This window comes from Nesoenas mayeri (genome assembly GCF_963082525.1).
Source record: "Nesoenas mayeri genome assembly, chromosome: 3".
In the NCBI taxonomy this organism is placed as follows: Eukaryota; Metazoa; Chordata; class Aves; order Columbiformes; family Columbidae; genus Nesoenas; species Nesoenas mayeri.
The window spans coordinates 25,570,036-25,583,165 of NC_137544.1; the positions used below are offsets into that span (position 1 = coordinate 25,570,036).

General features: G+C 38.7%; 1 protein-coding gene across 1 annotated transcript in view; it reads left to right on the top strand.

Annotated features, from left to right (window-relative positions):
• MLIP (muscular LMNA interacting protein) overlaps window positions 1-13,130 on the top strand; it is a gene marked incomplete at its 5' end in the record, with an annotated part of 108,496 nt that overhangs the window by 81,949 nt on the left and 13,417 nt on the right. The window lies entirely within an intron of this gene.

Sequence of the window (13,130 nt, forward strand, 5' to 3'; positions counted from 1 at the left end):
AGCCACAGGACCACTTTGAAAAAAATACAACTTGAGCTTTGCAGGCTTGTGTGGGGCATTATCTCAAACCCCAGATAAATGGTTCTGCCAGACTGTGCTTGCGTGCATTATTGTGAATTAAACCTTAACTGGGATACGTAATCTGAGTACCCCTGTAGGAGCTTATTATTAACCTATCCAGTATGCTTGGAATCTTCCAGCTGGAGGGTAGTAAAATGAAGCTAATAGTCCTCATGTCAGACGTGATGTGAATAAAATACCTTAATAATTGGATTTCTTTTACTTCTGTGCCCCTCTCAAATTAGAGAGAGACTTTAGCAATGGCAGTCCTCTCTTTTTCTTTTTTTAACTGGTTTTTTTTTTTTTTAGATTTTCATTTTAGTTTTTCCTGTTCTTCCCCATATCTCTAACTTGCTGTAGGGCAAAGCCAGTGTTTCTTAAGAGTACTACAGAATTACAAACAGAGGAAGATTTATTTGTAGTATTAGTGGATTTCAGCAACACATATGGGTGGCATCAGAAGTTTTCTCATTCTCTAGGTTTCTACAGAATGTACAGTTTCTGTAAAACATAAGAAAAAAAGGAATAAAAGTGATAATTTACAATTTATCTCTGAACTTTTGAGATTGACTGTGAATATTTTACTTCAGAGACCACAAGTGAGTTCATAATGAGTTTTTCATGCTGTAACTTCCTGATAACCTTCTGATGCCAAGGCACTGTGCTGCCATTTGCCTGGGATGAAAGACGAGGAGAACTGACTTTGAGCTGCTGCTACAGAGTTTCTGGTCAAGGCCACCTCAGCGGGGCCTCTCTGCAAAGGCAGGGGCAGCTCATACCTCCCTTTCAACAGGTCTGGGCACTGATTCTGCTGGCTGTAGTTTTGCTAATGAAGGGATGATGCAATCATCAAACTTTGTATTTTTTTTGGCAAATACAAACCTGGGGTTATTGCCATACTTTGAAGCTTTCTGACATTTCAAGATAATTGTAAAATCCTGTCAACTTACACATTATATATTACTTATGTTCCTACCTTATATATTACTTATGATGCATATTACTGAAGGACTGAGGACCTAATAAGTCCATGAATAAATGTGGTTGTCATAATCGAAGCCAAAATTATTTAATATAAAAGCTATGTATTAAACTAAACAAATAATAAACTGAATTTGATAGACGGAAAAGTTAATTTCACAATGAGTGTGCTCAGTTTTGCTTCATTTATTTAAAGATCAACGTCATATTCTTTAAAGTACTAATAAATAGGTATTTTATCATAACCTAAGAAATACCAGAGGTTGCTGTAAAATACTCGTTATTTTGGGAGATGTCTATTAGGACATCTTTGTTTTGAAGAAGGGAGTACTTTGACTTGTAGTTGGATGGATTCACTGACTTAAATAAATTGGTTTTGTTTGTGTGAGGAATGGCTATCTGATTCTAGTGGTGGTCTAATACAACAATTGATAGCACGATAATAGCCATATCTGTGGAAAACAGCAAACTGCTGAACATGCCAGCATATGCTTATGATTTCAGCTCTTGCCTCTCAAAGTAGGTTATGGGACTGATGAAGTCCCTTGCGAGTGGAGGAGACTTGAGTGACCACATGAGGATGTTCGCAATCTTACAGCATCTGTGAAACTCTCCTGAGGGGTTTTAGTGCCTGTAAATGAGCTGCAGCACTGCCTGTGGAACCAGGCTCACTGCTCAGACAACAGCTTGAAAATTGCAGTGGTTGACCCTACCACAGGGTTGTTAATCTATAAGGACACTCACCCTCCCTCTTCACCCTCTCTCAGTAGTTAGCATTTTTGGCTGCACAGCAGTTGGCTTCCAAAGAGCGGGAGGTGTTCCCACAAATATTACCCCTAAATCAGGTAAACTGGCTGCTTTCATGGGATATGAGAGCTGTGAATTAAAACTAAGAGACTAGCAGCTAGGCTTTCTGTAGAAGAGCTGGTGCTAGTCCACTTGTCCTCAAATAAGAACTTAGTAGGCATCTACTGTGGGTGAAGGGCAGAACTGCTTATAGTGTTGCTGATTTTCCCTGGTTTTCTTTGGAGATTTTCCAAGTCCTGCTGGGAGGTTCAGCTCTTACGTTTCTCTCCCTCCTTCTGCATTTTCCTTTCTTTCTAATACCATTGCCAACAACATCCTCCCTGGGTAATGTTACTGGTCGTCCTTTACTCAGCCCATCTTGAAAGGGCAGACCTTTTCAGACTGCATCTTCAAGCCCAGTACAGAGTAAATGAGGTTCAAGGTGGCATCAGCTTTATTAATGTCTCTCTTTTGATTTTTCTTAGACTTCTGCAGTACCTCCCCTCCCTGCCAAACCTCCCACTGTGACACTGGGCACTCGTGACTATATGGGTGACATTCAGTTTGAGACATAATGATGCAGCGAGCCATAACTGCTGACCTTCAAGCTCATGTTCTTGTGTTGAGCACACATATTTATTGATTTTTTTTTTTCACAACAGAGAGTAGTTTGTTTGTTTTTTGCTTCATTAAAGTAATGTCCCCTTTTGGAAAAGGCTGTTTTAACAGGCAGCTGTTGTCATGCACATAGTTCAAAGAAATATTTTTAATTATTAATTTATATATCTTATTGCACTGCCTGTGTTGAATTATAGTGTCGGAAGTGAGAAAATAATAATATATTGGTTTACTTTGAATGAACTTTCAGGTTGGCAATCTTGAAATGATATGTCATTATTTTCCTAGGCCAAGAGACAAAAAGAGATTCCTAAATTAGTAAAGATCATCTGAAAATTATGTAGCTCAGCTCACAGCTAGGTCTTTTTTATCTGTGTTTTGAGTACACTGTATATAGATCGACATTGTTTTGCCAATAAAATTTACAAAACAAGGAAAAATCCTGTTTTATTATTTTGGCATTTTCTTAGATTAGTTTATGCTGCCCTTTTTTCGGCTATTCAGTGGATAACTCCCCATCAAACACTTGTTACACACAGTCTGTAGCATTTCTGAGGTTCCAGTCTGACAGAATTAAGCTTCCCACTTTTTTAGATAGCCTTACTGGAGAAGGAAATTTCCCCATCATAGGAAAGATTGTTTTTCCCTTTCCTAGTACAGTTCAGTAAAGTTTCAGGAATTTTGCAACTGTGCTTCTATTTGTTCAAAAGAACACCACAAAATATATTGAAAGTATAACATACGTAACTCATGAGCAGTGCTGATGTGATGGCTTCATGAAAATTTTCAATTAAAACTGGGGAAATGGAACTTTTTTAGGGAAAAAGTGAGGCATTTTTTACACAGTAATAAGAAAACAACTCATAATGAAGTTGGAGAATTCACGTGTTTACAAATAGTTATTAACAAGTATGTACATAGACTCCTTTGTCATGAAAAAAAATAAACCACTTTGGACAATGGAAGAACAAGATAAGGATAAAATATAGAGATATTAGTTATACTTGGCATGAAGCTGTGAGTCCACTTTGCCCAGGTTTATCAGGAATAGAGATAGGGATGGTGCCTTGGAGGAGGAGCAAAAGGAGGCAAGATCAGTGTGAAGCAGCTGTTGTCTGGTTCCTTTCCAGCTGCTCTCACCACTGCCAGGCTCTGATCTGCTCCTTTGCTCATGCTCACCCTTTTGGTGAGCAGGACATTAACTTCTGTTGGAACTAATCGCAGCTCTTGTCACAAATTTTCTCGGTCTTGAGCTCAAAGACACAGCACGCAGGGGAGTTTCTGGTCTAGACTCAGCCAGCCAAGAGGGTGAGAATTCGGGGTGCATGGTGTTAACAGCCTTGGCAAAACTCAAGCATAAGGTTTGTGGCAAAAGCTGGGTATGCCTCCTTGACTCTAGCCCAAGTATTTTATTTTATTTTATTTTATTTTATTTTATTTTATTTTATTTTATTTTATTTTATTTTATTCTTTTATTTTAAGATTTTTTCCTTTAGGTGCAAAAAGCACATATGCGATTTTTTTTTGTTGTTGGATTTTTGTTCGTTTGTTCGTTTGTTTGTGGTTAACTAGAAACACTATTAGCTGCTGACAGTTTGCAGTAGTGAAATATATTGTGTGCTCACCTTCACTGGTTTAACTCTTAAAGGCTTGTTAGAGTCTTGTTAAAAAGCCTGAAGTGGTCCTACTAGTGCATAGATAAGGCACACTTTCTTTTGTACCTCCCAGACACTATAAAATGTGGCCATTTCGTCTTAGCACAAGATCCTTCTGGGCTTTTCTGTCATGACAGCATGAGTTGAGCTGCAGGAGGGAGATGCACTGGAATCCAGTGCATCCTACAGCAGGTGTTTGTGTGCATACTGTCATGCTGATGAAAGTGCTTAGTGTAAAGCAATTGTCTTGGCATGAAGGTAGGGTATCTCTCCTAGTTAACCGTCAAGCCCTTTGAAATGTAAAAAAAGGTGTAAGGCAAGCACTTTGCTTTCTGTCCAAAGTCTGTCCAAAGCTGCTTTTTCTCCTGCATTAATCTCTTTTTGTTTGCTTTTTTTTTTTTTTTCCCCATAAGAGACTGGTCTCCCACACCCTCTGTATCCAACTAAACTGATCCCTCCAACTAAGTCCCCTTTGCGTCCTTCGTCCATCTCTCTCACTGACTGTCTTAACCCTGGACCTTTCAGCCACTTGTCTTCCATCGCGTGTGATTTTCACGAGAGTCCTTATAGCCCTTACAGCCACAACTCTTTGTACAATAAGGTGAGCATCGAGTGTGGTGTGATTCAAGAGCTTTCTCAGGCTTTAATCCTTTTAACTCTAGGCTGAATTCAGCTGAGTCATTAGGATTCAGTGCCAGCAGGTGCTCTGGGAGATGCATCTTAGACAAGACCACATCTCCAACATCCCTGGAGATATTGCTTTTCCTTCCCTTGGCATAGGTCATGTCAGGGCTTGCTACCTCCAGACCAGCTAGGACAGGGGTCACACCTGTCTTCATTCAAACCATTTGTTCTCTAAGGGAGGAATTATCTATTTTATCCCTCATTCTCAGATTACTTCAAACATTTACCCAAACTAAAGTAATGGGCTATTTCTTTTTTCTTGGGAACTGAGGAAAGGGAGGTTAAGATGAAAGAAATACAGGCTTTTCCAGAGATATTTGTCATACTGGCAAGCAGTTGTCTCTTGCCAAATCAAAGGGAATAATTGCACCCTTGCCGACATCGGTGTCCTTTTTGAAATGGCAGTGAAGAAGTTAGACAAAATCTCTGTAGTCAAATGTCTGGGGGTGACAGGGATGGTAATGAGCTTTGTTGAGGTGAAAATGGGGCACTAGGTCTTCATTACTGTTTTGAAGAGTAGCCAGCACAAGGTATCTACCACACCTCAAGAGAGCCCCTTTCTGCTGTTAAAAAAGCATCAGTTGTGGAAGTCCATGGAAGATGCTGTTTGAAACACTTAGATGCATCCCTCCCACGTCCTCTTTTTCTAACACAGAATTTGGCTGCAAATGCTCAAACCTTGATGCCGGGAGAGATAATCCCACTCTGAGATGTACAGTGTGCTTGACTTGGGATGCAAGAGGTTAAAACATGGGCATCAGCTGCTGTTTCTTTAGGGTCTGTCACGGTTTCCTCATGAGGGGAAGCACCAGGGTGAAATATGCATTACTAGTTTCAGGCACATTGGGAACCAAGACTGCTCGGGAGAGAAGCATCATCTCTGCAGATGTTGGTCAGCTGTCAGACTCTGAAGAAATGCCTGGAATCACCTTTATCTCCCTATCTAGAAACATAATTTAGCTTAACAGGCAATGACAACAGTGTCAATGTTGTCTGAAGTTGGCCCTTCTGTCCTGTAGGATTTATAGAATTTACTATTTTACTCACTTATTAGGATGGACTAACTAACTAAAACTAAACCCTGCCTTCCATTCTGTCTTTTAGTACCTTTTCATATCTTCTAGGCAGGGTTTTGTTCTGTTTCAGTTTTTACTAAATCAAGCTGACACATTTATTTAGGCAGCAAAGATTTTTTCAAGTATTTTTTGACAGGTTTCCTGGTTCATTGCAGGACATTCACATGAACAAACAAACAGTTCATATGACCATTGAAGTCAGTTTTTATATTGAAAATGGGTACATGCTGTTGCTAATGAAAACACTGCTAGAAACTAAGAAATTTGTATAAGAAAATGAATAAGGCAGGGAAAAGTTGTGTGAAGATTATTTTTTGGTATATCATATTAGCTGTTTTCTCAAAAGGGATATTCATGCTGAATAATCTGAAATAGGGAAAATTTGCTGCCATTCTGACTTCCCATAGCACTGTGCACCCAAAACTCTCCTGAATGTAGAGGCCGTAGGACAGCCCAGCCTGAGTATTTGCATTCCACTCATACAGTGTTGATTATGAGGCCTCTTCATCCACAATTCTATATCTCAAGGAACTTTTGTCATTCCAAACAACATTTGTGAGCTTTGCAAACTGATAAATGCAGCCACACCTCTCTGACATTAACAGTTTTTTTCCTGTAAAATGTAAATATGAGAGCTACATCATCACTGGGGGTTGGACTAGATGACCTTTAAATGTCCCTTCCAACCCAAACTATTCTGTACTTCTATGATTCTATCTCTTTGATTTCTTCCATTTCCCTGTATAACATAAATTTGCTCTCTTACTTGGGTCATTTTTTACTGTTCCCCGTTAGGAAATGTGTTTCACATGTGTGGGGTTTTTTTTTTTCTGTAAGCACATCTGTAAATAACTTTTATTTTATTTTTAATTTTTTATGTATTATGTATATTTTATATATTCTTATTGTCACATTGAACTCTGACTCTGTATTTAAGTCTACAACATTCTAGGGCTGAGTATCATCATCCGTAGCCCAGAATTCACTGCAGAGTGCTATATTCTGTAACAAAGAAAAGCTCAGAGGTTCATTTGGTTTTACTTCAAATCCTTCTGCAGCAGCATTTTGAATGATTTTGTCATCAAGGAGCTAATTGGGAGAGCTACATTTTAGATGAGGCCCTGGTATGACCTACTGTGACAATTTAAGCAAAAAATGTTCACACATTTGGGCTTTTGACTGACTTCCCACTGCTATCTCTCTCATCATGTAGGTGAAACAGGCTGCTGACTTTGGTCAAGACCACATGCAATGATAACACTTTTTGTTTCTCCAAATGTATTCCTTAATTTAGTTAATGCAGCAAGTTCTCTCTTCCATCCCATAAGATTATAGTGAAAATACATGGGAATCTATGATTTCAACCATGATTACTACAAAAAATTCAATAATTAGATCTTCTGAAGCAAGATAGATGAGAATGATAAAGATTTTTGAGACAAACATATTTTTTGGAGAATTTTCAGTGTAACTCAGTTTACCATCGATTGGTTCCTAGTGTTTAAAATAGTTTTAATTATTTACTTATTTACAGTAATTTTAAAGTCTCAACCAATTAAGATAAGGTTAACTTATACAGAAGGAGACAAACTCAATTGTCAGAGATAGGTAAGATTTTTAAGCATTACTAGTAGTGCTAGTAAATACCTTTATAAAATGCATTGTAGTTCTGAACTGATGTCACTCTCTAGGTAGGTGTGTCCCAGTACTTTTAGAAACAGAATAATCAGATGTCAGTACTGCCCTAGTTTAATACAAACAGTTTTATTTACACAAGAATTAAATATTCACTACTTCAGAAATTTTTTTTAGTGTTTCTGTTTTGGTCTGTAATATTTACATTTTTTTGATAACCAAAGGTATATTAATTTAGATCTTATTCACATGATCAATATTTAATGTCTGAGTCAATATATGTTGATAAAAACCCTGATGATATTTGCTTATTATTTCTTGCAATAACCCTGTCTTCTGTGCCACCCAACCATAGTATGAGTTACTCATGTCTTTCAAAAGAATTTATTTAACTCATTGTCATAAATAATTAAAGGAACAAAAAGCACAGTTCAGTAGACACAGCACCAGCTGTTGAAATTTCATACCATTAGACCTGTTCTGTAAGCAAAATCCTGACATCGTGAGAATTTATTTCCATTCTCTACTTAACCTGGACTGTCAGCTCCGTAAATTCCCTGCAGTTTTCCCTCTTCACTCATGAGGATAAGGGACAATATGCACCATGACTTGCTTGCCGTGTCTCCAGCCATCCAGTAAACACATGGCCAGTGTTCTCGCAGTCACTCTATACATATATGTTACATTTCTAACTGTAACTTGTATTTTGCTTCATCTTCCACTAGAGGGCAAAACTCACTGGCATAAATTCTTACAGTCATCTGAAATATGTTGTGAATACACTATGGAGAATGGACAGGATGTGCCAGTGAATGGATTTGATACTCTTCACTTGCACTTTTATTAAAACATTACCTTAAACCACTGTTCCCTCATAAGTGGGAAATGGGATATGGGAAAAACCAGAATGATCACTTGTGTCTTATATTAGGGAGGTTTGATTCGATGAGCTCCTAAAAACAGTATCATTTAATTCGTTGGCTTAGGGCATAATAAACTAGCAGCTGTCTCTATCTGAAATGCTTTACAGAAAGGACACTGTGCTGTTGTTTAGACAGATTGGAGCCAGTGCCAGGTTGGTTTCGATTGAAGCTCCACCAAGCACCTGAATCGTCTTAGCTGATGGAATTGCATAGATGAAGCTGAAAGATAGACCTAGCAGATCTTGTAGATTATGATGAAATCTGTGTTTCACAAGGTGGTTTTAGCTTTGATGGGAAGAAGCAGTGAGAACAGAGGTATTGTGTCTGTCCTCCTGGAAGAGGAGCAGAGAAGGCTCTCTTCTCTCATCTGTGCACAGGCTACTTCTGGAATAAAAATGTCACCCACTCAAGTGAGCTGATTCTGTTCTTATTGGCCTTGTCATCTCCCTTGTTGTCTCTTTCCTCACACTGTTCCCCACACACCAGGGGCTGCTGCCCTAATTTACACACCCTGGTCTTGAATAATTATATGAGTCAAATTTTTTTATTATAAAAAAAGTTCCTTTTCATTTTGTTTGGAATGAAACAGCTCAGAAAAATGGACTTGAGCACAACCATTGCAGCATTGGGGAGCCTGAGGTAACATTCAGCTCTGTGGTTAACTCCAAAGCATGCTTCTGCAGGAAATCCCTCCAGCCTTTAACTGAGGACTGTGTAGAATGGAAGAGTACAACACTGCACCTGGAATAATGTGTCCAGTTCTGGACTCCGCAGAGGGTCCAAAGAAAGGCTATGGAAATAATCAAAGGGCTGGAGAACCTGCTCTATGAGGAAAGACTGAAGTAATTATGTCTTTTCTCCCTGGAGAAGAGAAGGCTCAGGGAAGACCTCATTACAGTATTCCTGTACTTAAAGGGTGGCTACAAAGAGGATGGAGACTCTTCACAGGGAGCCACATGGAGAAGACAAGGAACAATCGATACAACTTGCAATGGGAATGGCTTCATCTTGTTATATGAAAGCATTTTTTTACAGTGAGAATAATCAATCACTAAAACAGCTTCCCCAGGGATGTGGTAGAGTCCCCATCACTGGAGGTTTTAAAGATGTGTTAGGATAGGGCACTAGATAACCTCATCTAAGCTCCCTTTCCCATGAAAGGTTGGACCCTTCCAAACTGGGATATTCAGTGATTCATATGGAAAGACAATCAATGTAAATATCTGTGTGGGCAGGGAGCATTACATTCTGGGAAACCATCTGTCATTTTGAAGGAGAAAGGAATGAATGGGATCAAGCTGGAACACAAGAGGTTCCACTTAAATTTGAGAAAAAACTTCTTCTCAGTAAGGGTGACAGACACTGGAACAGGCTGCCCAGGGGGGTTGTGGAGTCTCCTTCTCTGGAGACATTCAAAACCCGCCTGGACATGTTCCTGTGCGACCTCACCTAGGCGTTCCTGCTCCAGCAGGGGGATTGGACTGGATGATCTTTTGAGGTCCCTTCCAATCCCAAACATACTGTGATACTGTGATACTGTGATACTGTGACCTGCCCAGGTGAATGAGCGGGTGTAGCTCCCGCAGCTGGCGACCACCTCTCAGTCCCTATTGATGTTCCAACTCCCTTTTCTTTCTGTCAGCAAGGGCTGAGCACACAATTCATGTACATCCCTGTGAAAGTCTCCCTTTCAGTTAAATATTTAGCAGCAAAGCCTTGAAAATGGATTAGAGAGCACTGGCTTTTTTAAAGATGTATGACAAATGTTAAAAAATTACCATTTCTCTACCTGGACCTAAATGAAGTTTTCTTGAAATCAGTAAATATTGTCATATTGGAAGTGTCAGCCTTCCGTAATCACTTGCAGGTCTGCAGGCTCATAGGTAAGCAGAATATTTAAAGGGAATCTTTATTATTTTTTAAATGAAATCAGTGGTGTTTACCTCATTGGAGTTTCATTAATAGTAGCATAGTAAGAACTGACGTTCTGCAAGTACGGCAGCCTTTCAAGGTTGCCATGGAAAAGCACTTTTCTTGCAGACATCATCCCAGCTGCTTTTATTTCTAGAGGAGAGTTTTCTTTTTTCCTTTGAACTTCAATATTTAAATACTGTACTTGTGCAGGTATATTGTGGTTGATCAACTTTCTGTTATCTGTGATCCAGAACAATTGCTTTAGTGTAGAAAAAGAAATCAAAGGCGAACAAGCCAGTTCATTAGTGTTGTGCTACAAATTGGACCTCATTGTTGAGGAAATATTAATGCTTAACATTGTTGTGTCTCCTTTGTATATTCTTTTATTGCATTACTTGGGCTTAGTGAGCTATTTTAATCATATCATATTTAGATGACATTTCTACTATTTTGGACTTGGTTTGATCTTAACTGCAGAAAATGCCTCTAGGGTTTTAGCTCAGCTTGTCTGTAAAGAACGGTATTTATTCAAAAGCACTTTAGAAGGATCATAGCTTGGTAATCAATCGCTCTCTTCAAAACCATCAAATTAGCAACAGAACATGAAGGTAGCTTAGGTTCAATAGGAGACACAGCAGCATGCACTTAATGTAGAGACATCTTAAGTCTGTCAGTGCCTGGAAAGAACTTTGCTGCCCACTCCTGCAGAGACAGCTCTTCCAAAGGGAAAAAGAGAATTGATTACTGTGTCACTCCTTTTGGCCTGGGTACTTAGGCAATTTTGAGAGCCTTGCTGTTTTATTTCCACTAGGAGAAGTTATTGTTGGTAGGATCCTGATACTTTTTTGGCATAGTCCTGTTCATTTAGAAAAAAACCACACAAAATGTTGCTTTCTTGAACATGGTAGGATCAAACCCCAGCAGGCACTTTCCATACTTAGAAAACAAAATGTGGCTGCTAGTAAATGGTGTGCTGAGAAGTGTCCAGGTTTCTGCTTGGAACATACTTACAGCCCTTTCTGTTGTCTTCTGCTTTCTCATTTATACAGGCTGCCTCTGCTGGGATAGCTTAAACCAGTCCCAAGCGCCAGAAAGTGCTTTAAAATGCTTCATCTTCATTCTTAGAAGTCTCTACATAACATAAAACTTCGGTTCAGTCTTATGCCTGGCTTTCTAGGATGATTGTGTTTAGTTTTCTGCGTAGTGGATTTCAGGCAGACATTTTAAATACATAAAACAATATCAAATATCATAGAAATTCTGGTCCTAGCTAACAATTCATTTCTGAAATGTCTCTATCTTAGACTTTTGTATCTTCATATTAATATGTGAGCACACATCTTAGGAGAACAATGAAAGGAAACACAACAGCACAAATGCTACAACACTCCTAGTATCTGTTTCTAATGTCTCTGTTGGTTTGTGAAGGGGATTCTGTAATGTGGCCCATGGTGATGGGGGCAAGCTTGCCATAGCTCGGAGGCTGTTTCTTCTCCTAGGATCCTGATCTATGACTGCATTTGGACTGGATACAACTCCATTTCTAGGGGAATTTGAAACCATAGAAAATGGGAATATTAAAAAATAACCTCTATTAATGATTTGGCGATTGGGAACTGCAACTTGGGGACATGCCATTGCTTGTAAGATAGCAATAAAAACAAAAGACAAAACTACAAAGAATCGAAGACACAGAGGTAAAGGTTGTTATTAACAGCAAAATTAGAAATATACTATTGAGTGAAATATATCAAACAAGATTGGGTGGGCATGTAACCTATGTGAGAAACAAAAATGATGCTTGTAGGTTTTTTATTGAAGACAGTGAGAAAACATAGTTTGAAGGAAAAAAACGTCCTAATTGATGGAAACTATCCCCAAACACCCAGAGCTATGTAGTCAGTATTTACCTGTGTTACAGAGATTTATGAATTTCAAGGCATTAGTGTGTTTCTTCCTTTTAGCAAAGTGTTCTGAACTTTGATGTAGAGGTCAGATATGAAAAGACATAAATTATGGTATCAGCTTTTTCTTTTTCTTAATTAAACGATGGCTATCATTTTAGTAGTTACAGGACAGGCAGACTATGTTCTTAATACAAATTTTCAGATAGTAGGTGACAGTTATACGTGTATACTTTTGAAAATTCAGTCAAAGTTTGTCGTTTGGATTTAAATCAGTTAAGTTCAAAGATCTCTGTTGCATGAGAAGCGTGCTCAGAAAACAGGGCTAATTCAGTTTTGCAGCTAATCTGTGAATAAAATATGTAAAGGGAAGGTGACCTCTTAATATTAACTGTGTTTCATTTCACACTCTCACCAGGGAAGCAGTTAAAATTCTTTGGCTGTTTTAAGACAATGAGTAATGAGTCCCTTCCTGGGGCAGGAAAGCATCGTCTCTTCTAAGCAATAATTCAGTTTCTGTGAGTCCATAAATAGTTCACAGACAATATGCTGAGGGAAATTTCAAACACTTATGTTGTGGGAAATTCTGTTGGTTTTTTTTTTTCCCAATACATATGAAAATTTGGAAACATTTAAATACTCCGGAAATTAATATGCATAATTTGGGTTATATGAACTAACTCAAAGCAGATAGTTCTAATCCATGTGATTAGAAAATGTTTGTGTCCTCTCCTGCCTTACTCTATGCATGTGTAGGTCGTGGTTCTCATGCCTTAAGTCCTTGTTATGGGCCTCATACCGTCACTGGCCATCAGCTCCCATAATCACCTATAGTGAAATTAGCACTGTGAGGAACCACAAAGGTTGATCAGCCCACATCAGAAAACAGAGGCT